General features: G+C 49.0%; 1 long non-coding RNA gene across 1 annotated transcript; it reads right to left on the bottom strand.

Annotated features, from left to right (window-relative positions):
- Positions 1–5,280: 5,280 nt before the first annotated feature.
- Positions 5,281–11,886, bottom strand: LOC115892028. Its single transcript, XR_004059268.1, has 3 exons — positions 11,218–11,886; positions 6,286–6,389; positions 5,281–5,349 (listed from the first exon to the last, which is right to left on the bottom strand). It is a non-coding gene; the product is annotated as an uncharacterized LOC115892028 (long non-coding RNA).
- Between the last annotated feature and the right edge of the window lie 399 nt (positions 11,887–12,285).

The raw sequence follows: 12,285 nt of genomic DNA, 5'->3' as shown, positions 1-12,285 counted from the left end.
CCGCCTGTGTAGACGCTGCTACCCAGTATTGAAAGGCTTATCTGGGCTGCTCCCCAGCCGTCCCCACATACCCCCTCCCCCTCCGGCCCCCGGCCCTCATCCCAGTCCCTGGAATCCCAGGTTTTCCTTCTTGGAATCTCTTGGCCCCAGGGAACACAGCTCACACGGTCTCTTTGTCAGTTTATGGCAAGGAAACCGAGGTTCAGAGACTGTGGGTGTCCCACGTGATTCTCACATACACTGCACTCTCCCAGGCCCCTCTTTTAAACACTTTAAATGAGGTGACTTTCACATCGCATGCAATTAACTATTTCAACGCGAATAATGTGGTGGCATTTGTGCATTCACAGTCCTGTGCAACCAATCACGCCATGTAGTTTCAAAACGTGTTCATCTCCCCAGAAGAAACCTCCCATCCTCACTAAGCTGTTACCTCTCCTTGGTATCCCCCAAGCCCCTCGCTTAATGGAAGGGGAAACTGAGACCCAGAGAGAGACTTGCCAGTGGGCGGAGCTCTGATAATAAGTAATCAGGCACCCATCTGCTGCTTGAGTCCTGGGTTGGTTTTCCACCCAGCAGAGGTGACAGAGCCAGGAGGTTCTGGGAGCGCCACAGGTGTCACTGGTTCAGTCCTGGGTTGGTTTTCCACCCAGCAGAGGTGACAGAGTCAGGACGTTCTGGGACCCCATGCTTGTAGCCACAGCCCTGCGCCGAGCCTCCCCACCAGGGGGCAGCAGAGAGCTTTCCAGAACCGGCCGCAGGGCTGGCGGGAAGCAGCAGGTCAGAGCTGCTGACAAACCTCACCTGGACCCCAGATCGCGGTCTCTGTGGGTTGAGTTTGGGAATTGGAGAGGAGGCCGCGTGATTGGAAACGTGAAGACAGCACGGCCTGGCTGGAGCAGCGGGAAGCACCGTCACGTTTACTGAGGACACAGACCCTCCTGCCTGCTGGGCCGGGCCTGCAGCCACTCTTCTCTGGGTGGGGTCCGCAGGTCCGCGTTGCTCTCGGCCCTCGACCTGCCTCAGAGTCCGGGGGCTTTGGATCTGTGCCTCCCCATCTCCACCCACCCTGGCTGGTGCCATGAGGGGACTGGATCCTGGGATTCTGTTCCTCTTGGGCAGCAGAGACTGGGGGACCAGAGGAGATGATGGGTCTTCAAGCCCACATTCAAACCCCAGCCCACCACGCACAGTCTGGGTGTTCGGGGTGAGGGAGTTGATGTCTCTGAGCCCCAGTTTTGTCACCACTAAAATGAGGCCGACATACTGGGGCAGAGTGCCAGCCCCAGGGCTAACAGAGGCCTGTTTCCTACTGACAATACCTCTTACTCCTAGGAACAGCTCCAACAACCACACACTAGGGAACACTCAACCCAGGCCAACTTGTCAGAGGCACGTGAACCAGAGCGACTCCATCTTGAATGGGGCCTGGGTAAAGGGAGGCTGAGACCTGCTGGGCCGCCTTCCCAGGAGGCTAGGCATTCTTAGTCACAGGATGAGATAGGAGGTCGGCACAAGATACAGCTCATAAAGACCTTGCTGATAAAGCAGGTTGCAGTAAAGTCGGCCAAAGCCCACCAAACCCAAGATGGCCACGAGAGTGACCTCTGATTGTCCTCACGGCTCATTATGTGCTAATTATAATGCATTAGCTGCTACAAGACACTCCCACCAGCGCCAAGACAGTTTACAGGTGCCATGGCAACATCTGGAGGTTGCCCTACATGGTCTCAGAAGGGAGGGCAGAAACTCTCAGTTCTGGGAATTGCCCACCCCTTTCCTGGAACACTCATGAATAGTCCAACCCTTGTTTAGCGTATGATCAAGAAATAACCATGAAAATGGGCAACCAGCAGCCTTTGGGGCCACTCTGCCTATGGAGCAGCCATTCTTTTTTTTTTTTTTTTTTTTGAGATGGAGTCTCGCTCTGTTGGCCGAACTGGAATGCAGTGGCGTGATCTTGGCTCACTACAACCTCTGCCTCCTGGGTTCAAGCGATTCTCCTGCCTCAGCCTTCCTAGTAGCTGGGATTACAGGCACCTGCCACCACGCCCAATTAATTTTTTGTATTTAGTGGAAGACAGGGTTTTGCCATGTTGGACCAGGCTGGTCTCGAACTTCTCACCTCAGGTGATCCACCTGCCTCGGCATCCTAAAGTTATAGGATTACAGGAGTGAGCCACTGAGCCCAGCCAGAGTTGCCATTCTTTTATTCCTTTTCTTTCCTAATAAACTTGCTTACACTTTTTGGACTCGCCCCAAATTCTTTCTTCTGTGAGATCCAAGAAACCTCTCTTGGGGTCTGGATCGGGACCCTTTCCAGTAACAAACTTGCTTAACCTCTCAGACCCTTCGTCTCTTCATCTGTAACCAAAGACAAAGCCTCCCCTGAGGTTCCAAAAGTGAGGAGAGAACGCATGGGAAACGAGGGGCACAGAGTTGGTGTGCAGAACCAATATCACAGACTGGGTGTCAAGCCACTGTCATACTGGAAGTAATATCATGCTCTCCCCCACAAGTTATGAGGAACAATATCACAGGGGGGTGTGTACCTTCTCCAGTAGTGGGAGTAGTATCATCATCTCTTCCTTTAGATGACAGGAACGATATTACAGGGTGGGTGTACAACCCGTGTGTTTTTGGAAGCAATGTTATTCTCTCTTCTTGTAGGTTTTACGATTCATATCACAGGCGGGGTGTACACCCCTTGTTATATTGGATGGAGTCTCATCCTATTTCAACCTGTATCTTTAGAACAATATCCCATGGGGGTTGTATATCTCTTCAATATTGGTAGTAATACTATCTTCTCTTTTCCCGGATATAAGAAACAATATCACAGGAGGGGTGTACACCCCTTGCAATGTTGTTAGTAATATCATCTCTCCCCTGTGGTTATTAAGGACAAAATCCCAGGGTGGCTGTACGGTTCCTACTTTATTGGGAGTAATATCATTCAATCACCCCCTGGATATCAGGAACCATATCACAGAAGAGTTGTCCACCCCCTTCGAGATTGTCAGCCATGTCATCTTCTTCCCGCCTGGATATTAGGAATGATACCCCAGGGTTGGGGGTGGCGTACACCCACTGCAATATCGAAAGTAAAATCAACCTCTTTCCCGCTGGATATTAGGAACTAGATCACAGGTGTGTGTGCACCTTCTGGGATATTGGGAGTACTATCAGTCTCCACCCCACTGCATATTAGGAGCAACATACAGGGGGCAGGGTAGTTACACCCCTTGCGATATTGAGAGCAATATTCTTCTCTTTCCCCTTACATTAGGAACTACATCACAGGGGTCTGTACACCTTCAGCGATATTGGGATTCATGTTATCCTCTCCCCCACTGAATGTCAAAAACAATATCACAGAAGGGTGTAAACCCCCTGCGATATGGCCAGTAACATCATCGTCTCTACCTTTGGATACTAGGAACAACATCACAGAGGGTGTGACACTGCCCCGCAATATTGGGCATAGTGTTATCCTCTCTTCCCCTGGATATTAGAAATGATATCCCTGGTGGGGGGAGGTGGAGTACATTAAAAACAATATCACTGGATGGGTATACACCCCCTGCAATATTGGGTGTAGTATCATCCTCTCTTCCCTAGGATATTAAGAACAGTATCACAGGAAGGGTGTACAGCCACAGTCCCTGCATTATTGGGAACAATAGCATCTTCTCCCCCTCTCTATATAAGGAACAATATCCCAGGGTGGGTGTACATCCCCTGCGATATTGGGCATAATGTCATCGTCTCCCAAAGTGAATATTGGGCATAGTGTCACAGGGGGGTGTACGCCTTCTTCGATATTGGGAGCAATATCATCCTCTCCCGACACGATTGTAGGCAAAATATCGAAGGGGTTTTACAACTCGTGTGATATGGGCAGTAATATCTTCCTCTCCCCACCTAGATGTTAGGAACTATATCACAGGTGGCTGTACACTTCTTGCGATATTGGGAGTCATATCATCGTCTCCCATCGTGGATATTAAGAACAATATTACAAAGTAGGGGTACACCCCCTACGATATTGAGAGAAATATTATGCTCTCTCCTTCGGGATCTTAGGAACAATATCGCAGGAGGTGTGTACAACCCCTGTGATATTGGGAGTCATATCATCCTCTCCCCTGAATATAAGAAACAATATCACAGGAGGATGTACACCCCCTGTGATATTGGGAGTCATATCATTTTCTCTCCCTCTGGATATTCAGAACAATATCACAGTGGGTGTGTACACCCCCTGCGATATTGCCACTGGTATCATCGTCTCCCTCCCAGGACATAGGGAACAATATCACAAGGAGGTATACACCCCCTGCAATATTGGGAGTAATATCTTCCTCTCCCCCGCTGGCTATTAGGAACAATGTCACAGAAGGAGTGTACACCCCCTGCTCTATTGGGGGTGATATCCTCTCCATCCCTGGATATTAGGAACAATATCACTAGACAGTGTACACCTCCTGCAATATTGAGACTAATCCTCTCGCTCCCTGGATATTAGGAATCATATCACAAGGGTGGTGTACACCCACTGCAAAATCGGAATAGCATCCTCTCCACCTTTGGATGTTAGGGACAATATCACGGGGGAGGTCTACACGCCCTGCGATATTGGGAGTCATATCATCCTCTCCCACCCAGGATATAAGAAACAAGATGACCGAGGGGATATACACTCACTGCGATAGTTTCAATAACGTCATCCTCTACTCCCTGGGTATTAAGAATAACATCATAGAGGGGTGTACACTTTCTTCGATGTTGGGAGTAATATCGTCCTCTCCCCGCCAGATATCAGGAACAAGTCTATTATTAATATTAATAAGTATAAAAATTAATCATCTATATTAATAATCATAAAAAGATAGTAAAAATAATACTGGTTAAAATGTTAATGATTAGTATTAATATTAATATCACTATAATAAATACTAATAACACTATTAATAATAAAATAATGATGTCAGCAATTAATGCTGCTTAAATCAACACTAAGAGATGTTGGTAATAAAGTAATGATTCATATTAAGAACTAATAATATTGTTAAATGACATTAATATCAATAATTAATTTTAAGCATGCATAATCATATATGTAAAATAATTATCCAAAATTAATAATGGTATCCTATTAATAGTGTCATTGATAATTATTAAAATCGATCATTGATGTTTAATAATTAATCATATTATTACTCCTAATATCGCAAGGAGTGTACACCTACCTGTGATGTCATTCCTAATATCCAGGGATGGAGAGCATGGTATTAGTTTTAATATCGTAGTAGGTGTACACTCACGGTGTGACACTGATCCTAATATCTAGGGGGATAAAGTATGACATGACTCTCAACATAGCAACAAATGGACAGCCACCTGGTGATATTGCTCCTAATATTCACGGAAGAAGTATATGATATTACTCCCAATATTGCAAGGATGGTACAGCTCTTCTATGATATGGTTCCTAGTATCCGGAGGGGGAGAGGATGATAATAATTCCAGTACCGCAGGCTGTGTTCACCCGCCCTGTGATATTGTTATTAATATCCTGGAAGGGAGAGGATGATATGACTCCCCATAGAGCAGGAGGCGGATACCCAGCCTGGGATATTGTTCCTTATATCCATGGAAGGGAGAGACTGATATTACTCCCAATATGGCAGAGGGTCAACATCCACCCTGTGATATTCTTCTTAATATCTCAAGGTCGAGAGGTTGATATTATTCCCAGTATCGCAGACACTGTACACACCCGTGTGATACTCTTCCCGATATCCGGAAGGGGAGAAGATGGTATTAATCCCCATATCTCAGCAGGTGAACACCCACTCTGTGATATCTTTCCTAATATGCAGGGGGAGAGAGAATAATTTCATTCCCAATATTGCAAAAAATGGGCATGCTCCCCCCGTGATATTGTCCTTAATATTCCAAGGCACAGAAGATGATGTTACTCCCAATATCACAGAAAGTGTACACCCCCCAGTGATGTTTCTCCCATGATCCAGGAGGGAAGAGGATGATATTACTTTCAATATCGCAGGGGGTGTACACGCCCCCGGTGACACTGTTCCTAATTTCCACCTGGGAGAGGATGATATTACTCAGAATATTGCAGGGGTTATAAACACTCCTTTGATATTGTTCCTAATATCCAGGCGGGGAGAGGATGATATGCCTCCCTGTATTGCAGAGGGTGTACACCCGTCTTTGATACAGTTCGTAATATCTAGAGGGGGAGATGATATTACTCACAAAATCGTAAACACGCTGTGTGTCCATCATGGATCCAAATATCCAGGCAGAGATATGACACCTCAAGTCGCAGGGAGTGTCTAACCCGGCTGTCACATTGTTTCCTATACACAGGGAGGAGAGGATGATTTCGCGATCAATATCCAGGAAGTCAACACGCCGCCTGTGATATGCACCGTAATATTCACTTTGGGAGAGGATAATACTACTGTCAATAAGAAACGGGTTGTCTAACTCGCCTGAGATATTTTTCTTACTATCCAGAAGAAGAGAGAATAGTAAAACTCCCAAAAGTTCTGGTGGTGTCCTCCGCCATGTGATATTGCTCTCAAGAGCAAAAGGGAGAGAAGATAGTATTATTCATTGTACTACAGGGAGTGTACACCAAACAGTGAAATCTCGCCACCCCCCGCGAGGTGGGGACCAATAGCCACCCCCTCTCCCCCCCTTGGCTATTGGGAGCCACCTCGCAGGGGGGGAGAGGGGGTGGCTATTGGTCCCCACCTCGCAGGGGGTGGTGAGATTTCACTGTTTGGTATACACTCATAGAGCCACCATTAGAGCAGAATGGCGGATACCCAGCCTGGGATATTGTTCCTAATATCCATGGAAGGGAGAGACTGATATGGTGGCTCTCCCCACCCTGCGAGGTGGGGACCAATAGCCACCCCCTCTCCCCACCTTGGCTATTGGGAGCCGGTGGACTCACAGCCAGTTTACAATATTGTGAGTAGTATCATCTCCCCATCCGAAATTATGCACTCTTTCACAGATGGGTGTGCACCCTCAGTGTATTGCTCGAGGAGCAATAATATAATCAATTATTAAGTATCAATGATCAATTTTAATTATCAATACTAGCAATTAATAATTTACATTAATTATGGATAATTATTTTAAATAGATGATGTACACCAAAAATTAATTTTTAATATTAATATCATTTATTAATATTATCATTTATTTTATTGCCAGCATCGCTTAGTATTGATTTAAGTAACATTAATGTTGATATCATTATTTCATTATTAATAATGTTAATATTATTTGTTAATACTAATTGGTAACATTTTTATCCAGTATTAGTATTTTGTATCTTTATTGTCATTAATATCAATGATTACTATTAATTTTTATTATATTTATTAATATTAGTAATTAATAGACTTGTTCCTGATATCTGGCGTGAAGAGGATATTACTCCCAATAGTGCAGAAAGTGTACACTCCTCTACGATGTTATTCCTAACAGCCAGGGGGTAGAGGATGACATTATTGAAACTACCGCAGTGTGCGTACATCCCTTCGGTCAACTTGTTCCTTCTATCCAGGGTGCGAGAAGATGATATTACTCCCAATATCACAGGGGGCGTGCACCTCCACTATGATATTTTCCCTAACATCCAAAGGTGGAGAGGATGATATTTTTTCTGATTTCGCAGTGGGCGTACTCCACCCCTGTGATATGGTTCCTAATATCCAGATGGCGAGAGGATGATATCAGTCTCCATATTGCAGGAGATGTACACTCCCTAGTGATATTGTTCCTAATATCCAGGGATGAAGAGGACGATATCACTCCCAATAAAGCAGGGAGTGTACACCCCTTCTGTGACATTGTTCCTAATAGCCCGCCGGGGAGAGGAAGATATTACCCCCAATATCACAGGGGTGTACACCCCCTTGTGATATTGTTCCTTATATCCTGGCAGGGAGACGATGATACCAGTGGCAATATCGCAGGGGGCTTACACACCCACTGTGTTATTGTTCCGAATAACATGATATAACTCCCAATATCATGGCGGGGTACATCCTCCTGTGATATTGTTTCTTATATTCAGGGGGAGAGGATGATAGTACTCCCAATATCGCAGGGGTTGTACACACCTCCTGCGATATTGTTCCTAATATCCCGAAGGGGAGAGCATAATATTACTCTCAACATCTCAGGGGGTGTACACCTCCTTTGTAATATTGTTCTTAATATCCATGATGGGAGATGATGATAAGACTCCCAATATGGCAAGAAGCGTACAGCCACCTGTGATATAGTTCCTAACATCCAGGTGGGGAGAGGAAGATATTACTGCCCATATCACACGAGTTGTAAAACCCCTTCGATATTTTGCCTACAATCCTGAGGGGAGAGGATGATATTACTCCCAATATTGAAGAAGGTGTACACCCCCCTGGGACACTATGCCCAATATCCACGTTGGGAGTCGATGACAATAGGCCCAATATTGCAAGGGATGTACACAAACCCTGGGATATTGTTCCTTATATCTAGAGTGGGGGAAGACGCTATGACTCCCAATAACGCAGGGACTGTGGCTGTACACCCCTCCTGTGATATTGTTCTTAATATCCTAGGGAAGAGAGGATGATACTACACCCAATATCGCAGGGGGCGTACACCCACCCAGTGATGTTCTTCTTAACGTACTCCACCTCCCACCACCAAGGATATCGTTCCTAATATCCAGGGGAAGAGAGGATAACATTATGCCCAATATTGCTGGGGAGTATACACACCCTCTGTGATGTTGTTCCTAGTATCCAAAGGTAGAGACGATGATGTTACTGGCCATATCGCAGGGGGTGTACACCCTTCTGTGATATTGTTTTTGACATTCAGTGGGGGAGAGGATAACATGAATCCCAATATCGCTGAAGGTGTACAGACCCCTGTGATGTTGTTCCTAATGTACAGGGGAAAGAGAAGAATATTGCTCTCAATATCGCAGGGGGTGTAACCACCTTGCCCCCTGTATATTGTTTCTAATATGCAGCGGGGTGGAGGCTGATAGTACTCCCAATATCCCAGAAGGTGCACACACACCTGTGATCTAGTTCTTAATATCCAGCAGGAAAGAGGCTGATTTTACTTTCGATATCACAGTGTGTGTACACCGCCCTCAACCCTGGGGTATCATTCCTAATATCCAGGTGGGAAGAAGATGAAATGGCTGACAATCTCGAAGGGGGTGGACAACTCTTCTGTGATATGGTTCCTGATATCCAGGGAGTGAATGGATGATATTACTCCCAATAAAGTAGGAACCATACAGCCACCCTGGGATTTTGTCCTTAATAACCACAGGGGAAAGATGATATTACTACCAATATTGCAAGGGGTGTACACCCCTCCTGTGATATTGTTTCTTATATCCGGGAAAGGAGAAGATGGTGTCACTACCAATATTGAAGAGATATACAACCCCCATGGGATATTGTTCTAAAGATACAGGTTGAAAGAAGATGAGACTCCATCCAATATAACAAGGGGTGTACACTTGTGTGTGTGCCTGTGTGCGTGTGCCTGTGTGTGCCTGTGTGCATTTCCATGTGCCTGTAGTGTGTGCAGCAGCTAGTGAGTGACAGGCTGAGCCAGGATACACCTAATCCACCCTATTCCAGGGCTCACTCTCACGTGTAGACTAAAGGGGACTGCATTTTAGAGGCAATCGGCAAGGATGCCCATTTACCCCTGCCTCTCTGCCAGCCTTCCAGACCCCATACAGCCCAGCTTTCTCTCCCACTCCTCTGGGCCCTGGGTCCAGAGCTCCTATACAAGGATAAGGGTGTGGCCTTGAAAAGACAGCCGCCCTTGGGGAATTCTGAGGGGGCCTCCCGGTGGGAAGCTGGCCTGCACTGACAGTCATGATGAGGCCTAAAGGGCTGTGCATGGGAAGGAGGTGAAGGAGGCCTCTGCCCCTTGACCCCAACCATGGACTTTGGCCTCTCAGGTACTACTTGGCCCTTTCCTTCCTCCTGGGCAGGCGGAGTGGGCAGCAGGCTTGCACCAAGAGAGATAAAGACCCACTTCTGGGAGGCCCGTCCCCTGGGTCCCAGGTAAGCCCGTGAGCAGCGTCCCTCTGGGCTTGACACCTGGCACCTCCCTCTCTGGCTGGGACTTGGGAGGCCACAGGGAAGGCTTCTGATCACCAAGTATTGCCAGCACTGGGCGGGGGCCTCCGGGGCAGCCCCAGGCCTGCGGTGGAGGATATGGGGCGGAGTCTTAGGGCTGCCCCAGCTCCTCATGTTGTTCTAAGGCCCCCAAGATCTCGGTCCCTGGGCTGGAGTGCCCTGGCCCCTCAGCCCATAAGGAGCACTGACGTGGTGCCAGTGCGATGCTGAGGAGGGGCGGGTGCCTGCTGGGCAGAGGGGTGGAGACACCCCAGGTCTGAGTCTGCCAGTCCCAGCTCTCCACCCCTGCAGGGCTGGGGGCAGAGGGAGCACAGCACCTCCCCTCGAGACAGACCCGACCCAGCAAGGCCTCAGCCTGGCTGGCTGGGGCCCCGCCCCACTACTCCTGCCCTGAGCTGGGGTTTCCCTGTCTGTGAAGCAGATGGTAACACACCGGTCCCACCCCACCCTTCCTGGGTAATGTGAAGATTCAAGGTGTCTCGGGACTCCAGGAAGGAGTTGCTCAGTGCAGGCTGGCACCCTGGGCAGGCTTCCTAGAGGAGGCACCAGGATTTGGGTTGGATCTTGCAACGTGGATTCAATGTGAGGATGATGCCATCCTCCAAAATGTCCTTCTCCCAACCCTGTTTTGTTAAATGCAACTTGACACTTGACTGTCGAGACTCAGCTTTGATGTCACCTCCTCCAGGAGGGCCCCCCTGACTACAATCCCCCTTCTTTACCCAGAGGCCACCATTGCCCGCTCATGTGTCAGCCTCCCTGGCTGAGACTGAGTTCTTGAGGGTAGGGCCTGGCCAGCTTGGGAGCTGGGTTGTATCTGCTAACTTTGTCGGCTCCTCTAGCCAGGTGCAGAGCTCCAGGGAGGCCACTGGGCCATTCCTAAGGAAGACTGGAACCCAGGCCTCTGGGGTGTGGGTGGAGATCCCACTCCAAGGAGGCCGGGAACACCCAGAGCCCTGCCCCTCCCCACCCACCTTCAGCCCTGTCCCTCCCCACTCACCTTCAGGTCATAGAAGATGATGTCACCGAGCACCAGGTACACCTACACGTAATAGACGGTCTCCTCGTCGAACTCCAGCGGCGAGTTGCAGAGCTACAGGGCCTTGAGGTAGAAGTGCTCCGCTAGCTTGCCATGGCCCAGCCAGTGGTGCAGGGCGGCCAGCCGGTGGTAGGCCACGTGCTCATTCAGCCAGTCCCCTGGGGTGCAGGCCAAAGGGGCAGGTGTGAGGACGTGGATCCCTGGGGCAGTCAGGCACAGGCCCCTCAGGAGCAGGTATGCAGGCCCTGGGCAGCACCTGGCTTGCCTCCAGGCACCTGCGGTCACCTGGGCAGCCCTGGCCAGTCCATTCCGGGTTCCCAGACTCACTTTCCCATCTGCAAAGCAGAACTAATAAGGCCTGCCCCTGTCTACTGTGAGGCTTTGGCACAGTCGGGCTTGGATGGCCCAGCTCTGCCTACACATAGCCACCTGCCTTTGCTCACTGGTTTTAACCAGGGGAGCCCAAAAGCCATGCAGTCCAGGTGCTCCCGGGCACCCCGGCTCCATGCAACCCACAGACGTGACATCCGACTCCTCCTGGGTGTGTCACGATCAGAGCCCCTTACCTTGGGGAGTCACTGCGTGCCTGAGCTTCAGGTCCCCCCACAGATGCACAAACCCACCTAGGCTGTCTCCTTTTCAGGGCGAGTGCCGTGGAGCCTGCATTCAATGCATTCCCACACAGCTACACACCTACTGTGTACTGGGCCCCAGGGCACAAGGCGCTGGGGCATGCAGCCTGCCCAGGGTTCCCTGTCTCTGGAGGAGGACAGACGACCGTGGCACAGCACCAGGGGATGCCCGGCCTTAAGGGGCAGGCTGCTTGAATGGGAACTGGGATTTCATCAGCCAGAGAGCCATGTGGTTGATGAGGGTGGGAAGGGCACAAGAGAAAGGGAATGTGCCACTCAGCCTGGCACATACAGGGACCGAGATGCCTGGCATGTCTGGAAGGCAGAGGGCACATTGGGTGGCCCTTGTGGTCAGCAGCAGGAAGAGACAGAGGAAGCAGAGCTCAGTCAGGCAGGG

Source organism: Rhinopithecus roxellana, chromosome 9, assembly GCF_007565055.1.
Source record: "Rhinopithecus roxellana isolate Shanxi Qingling chromosome 9, ASM756505v1, whole genome shotgun sequence".
Classification (NCBI taxonomy): domain Eukaryota; kingdom Metazoa; phylum Chordata; class Mammalia; order Primates; family Cercopithecidae; genus Rhinopithecus; species Rhinopithecus roxellana.
The sequence above is the reverse complement of the archived record's forward strand: the minus strand, read 5'-3'. Positions and strand labels throughout refer to the sequence as shown.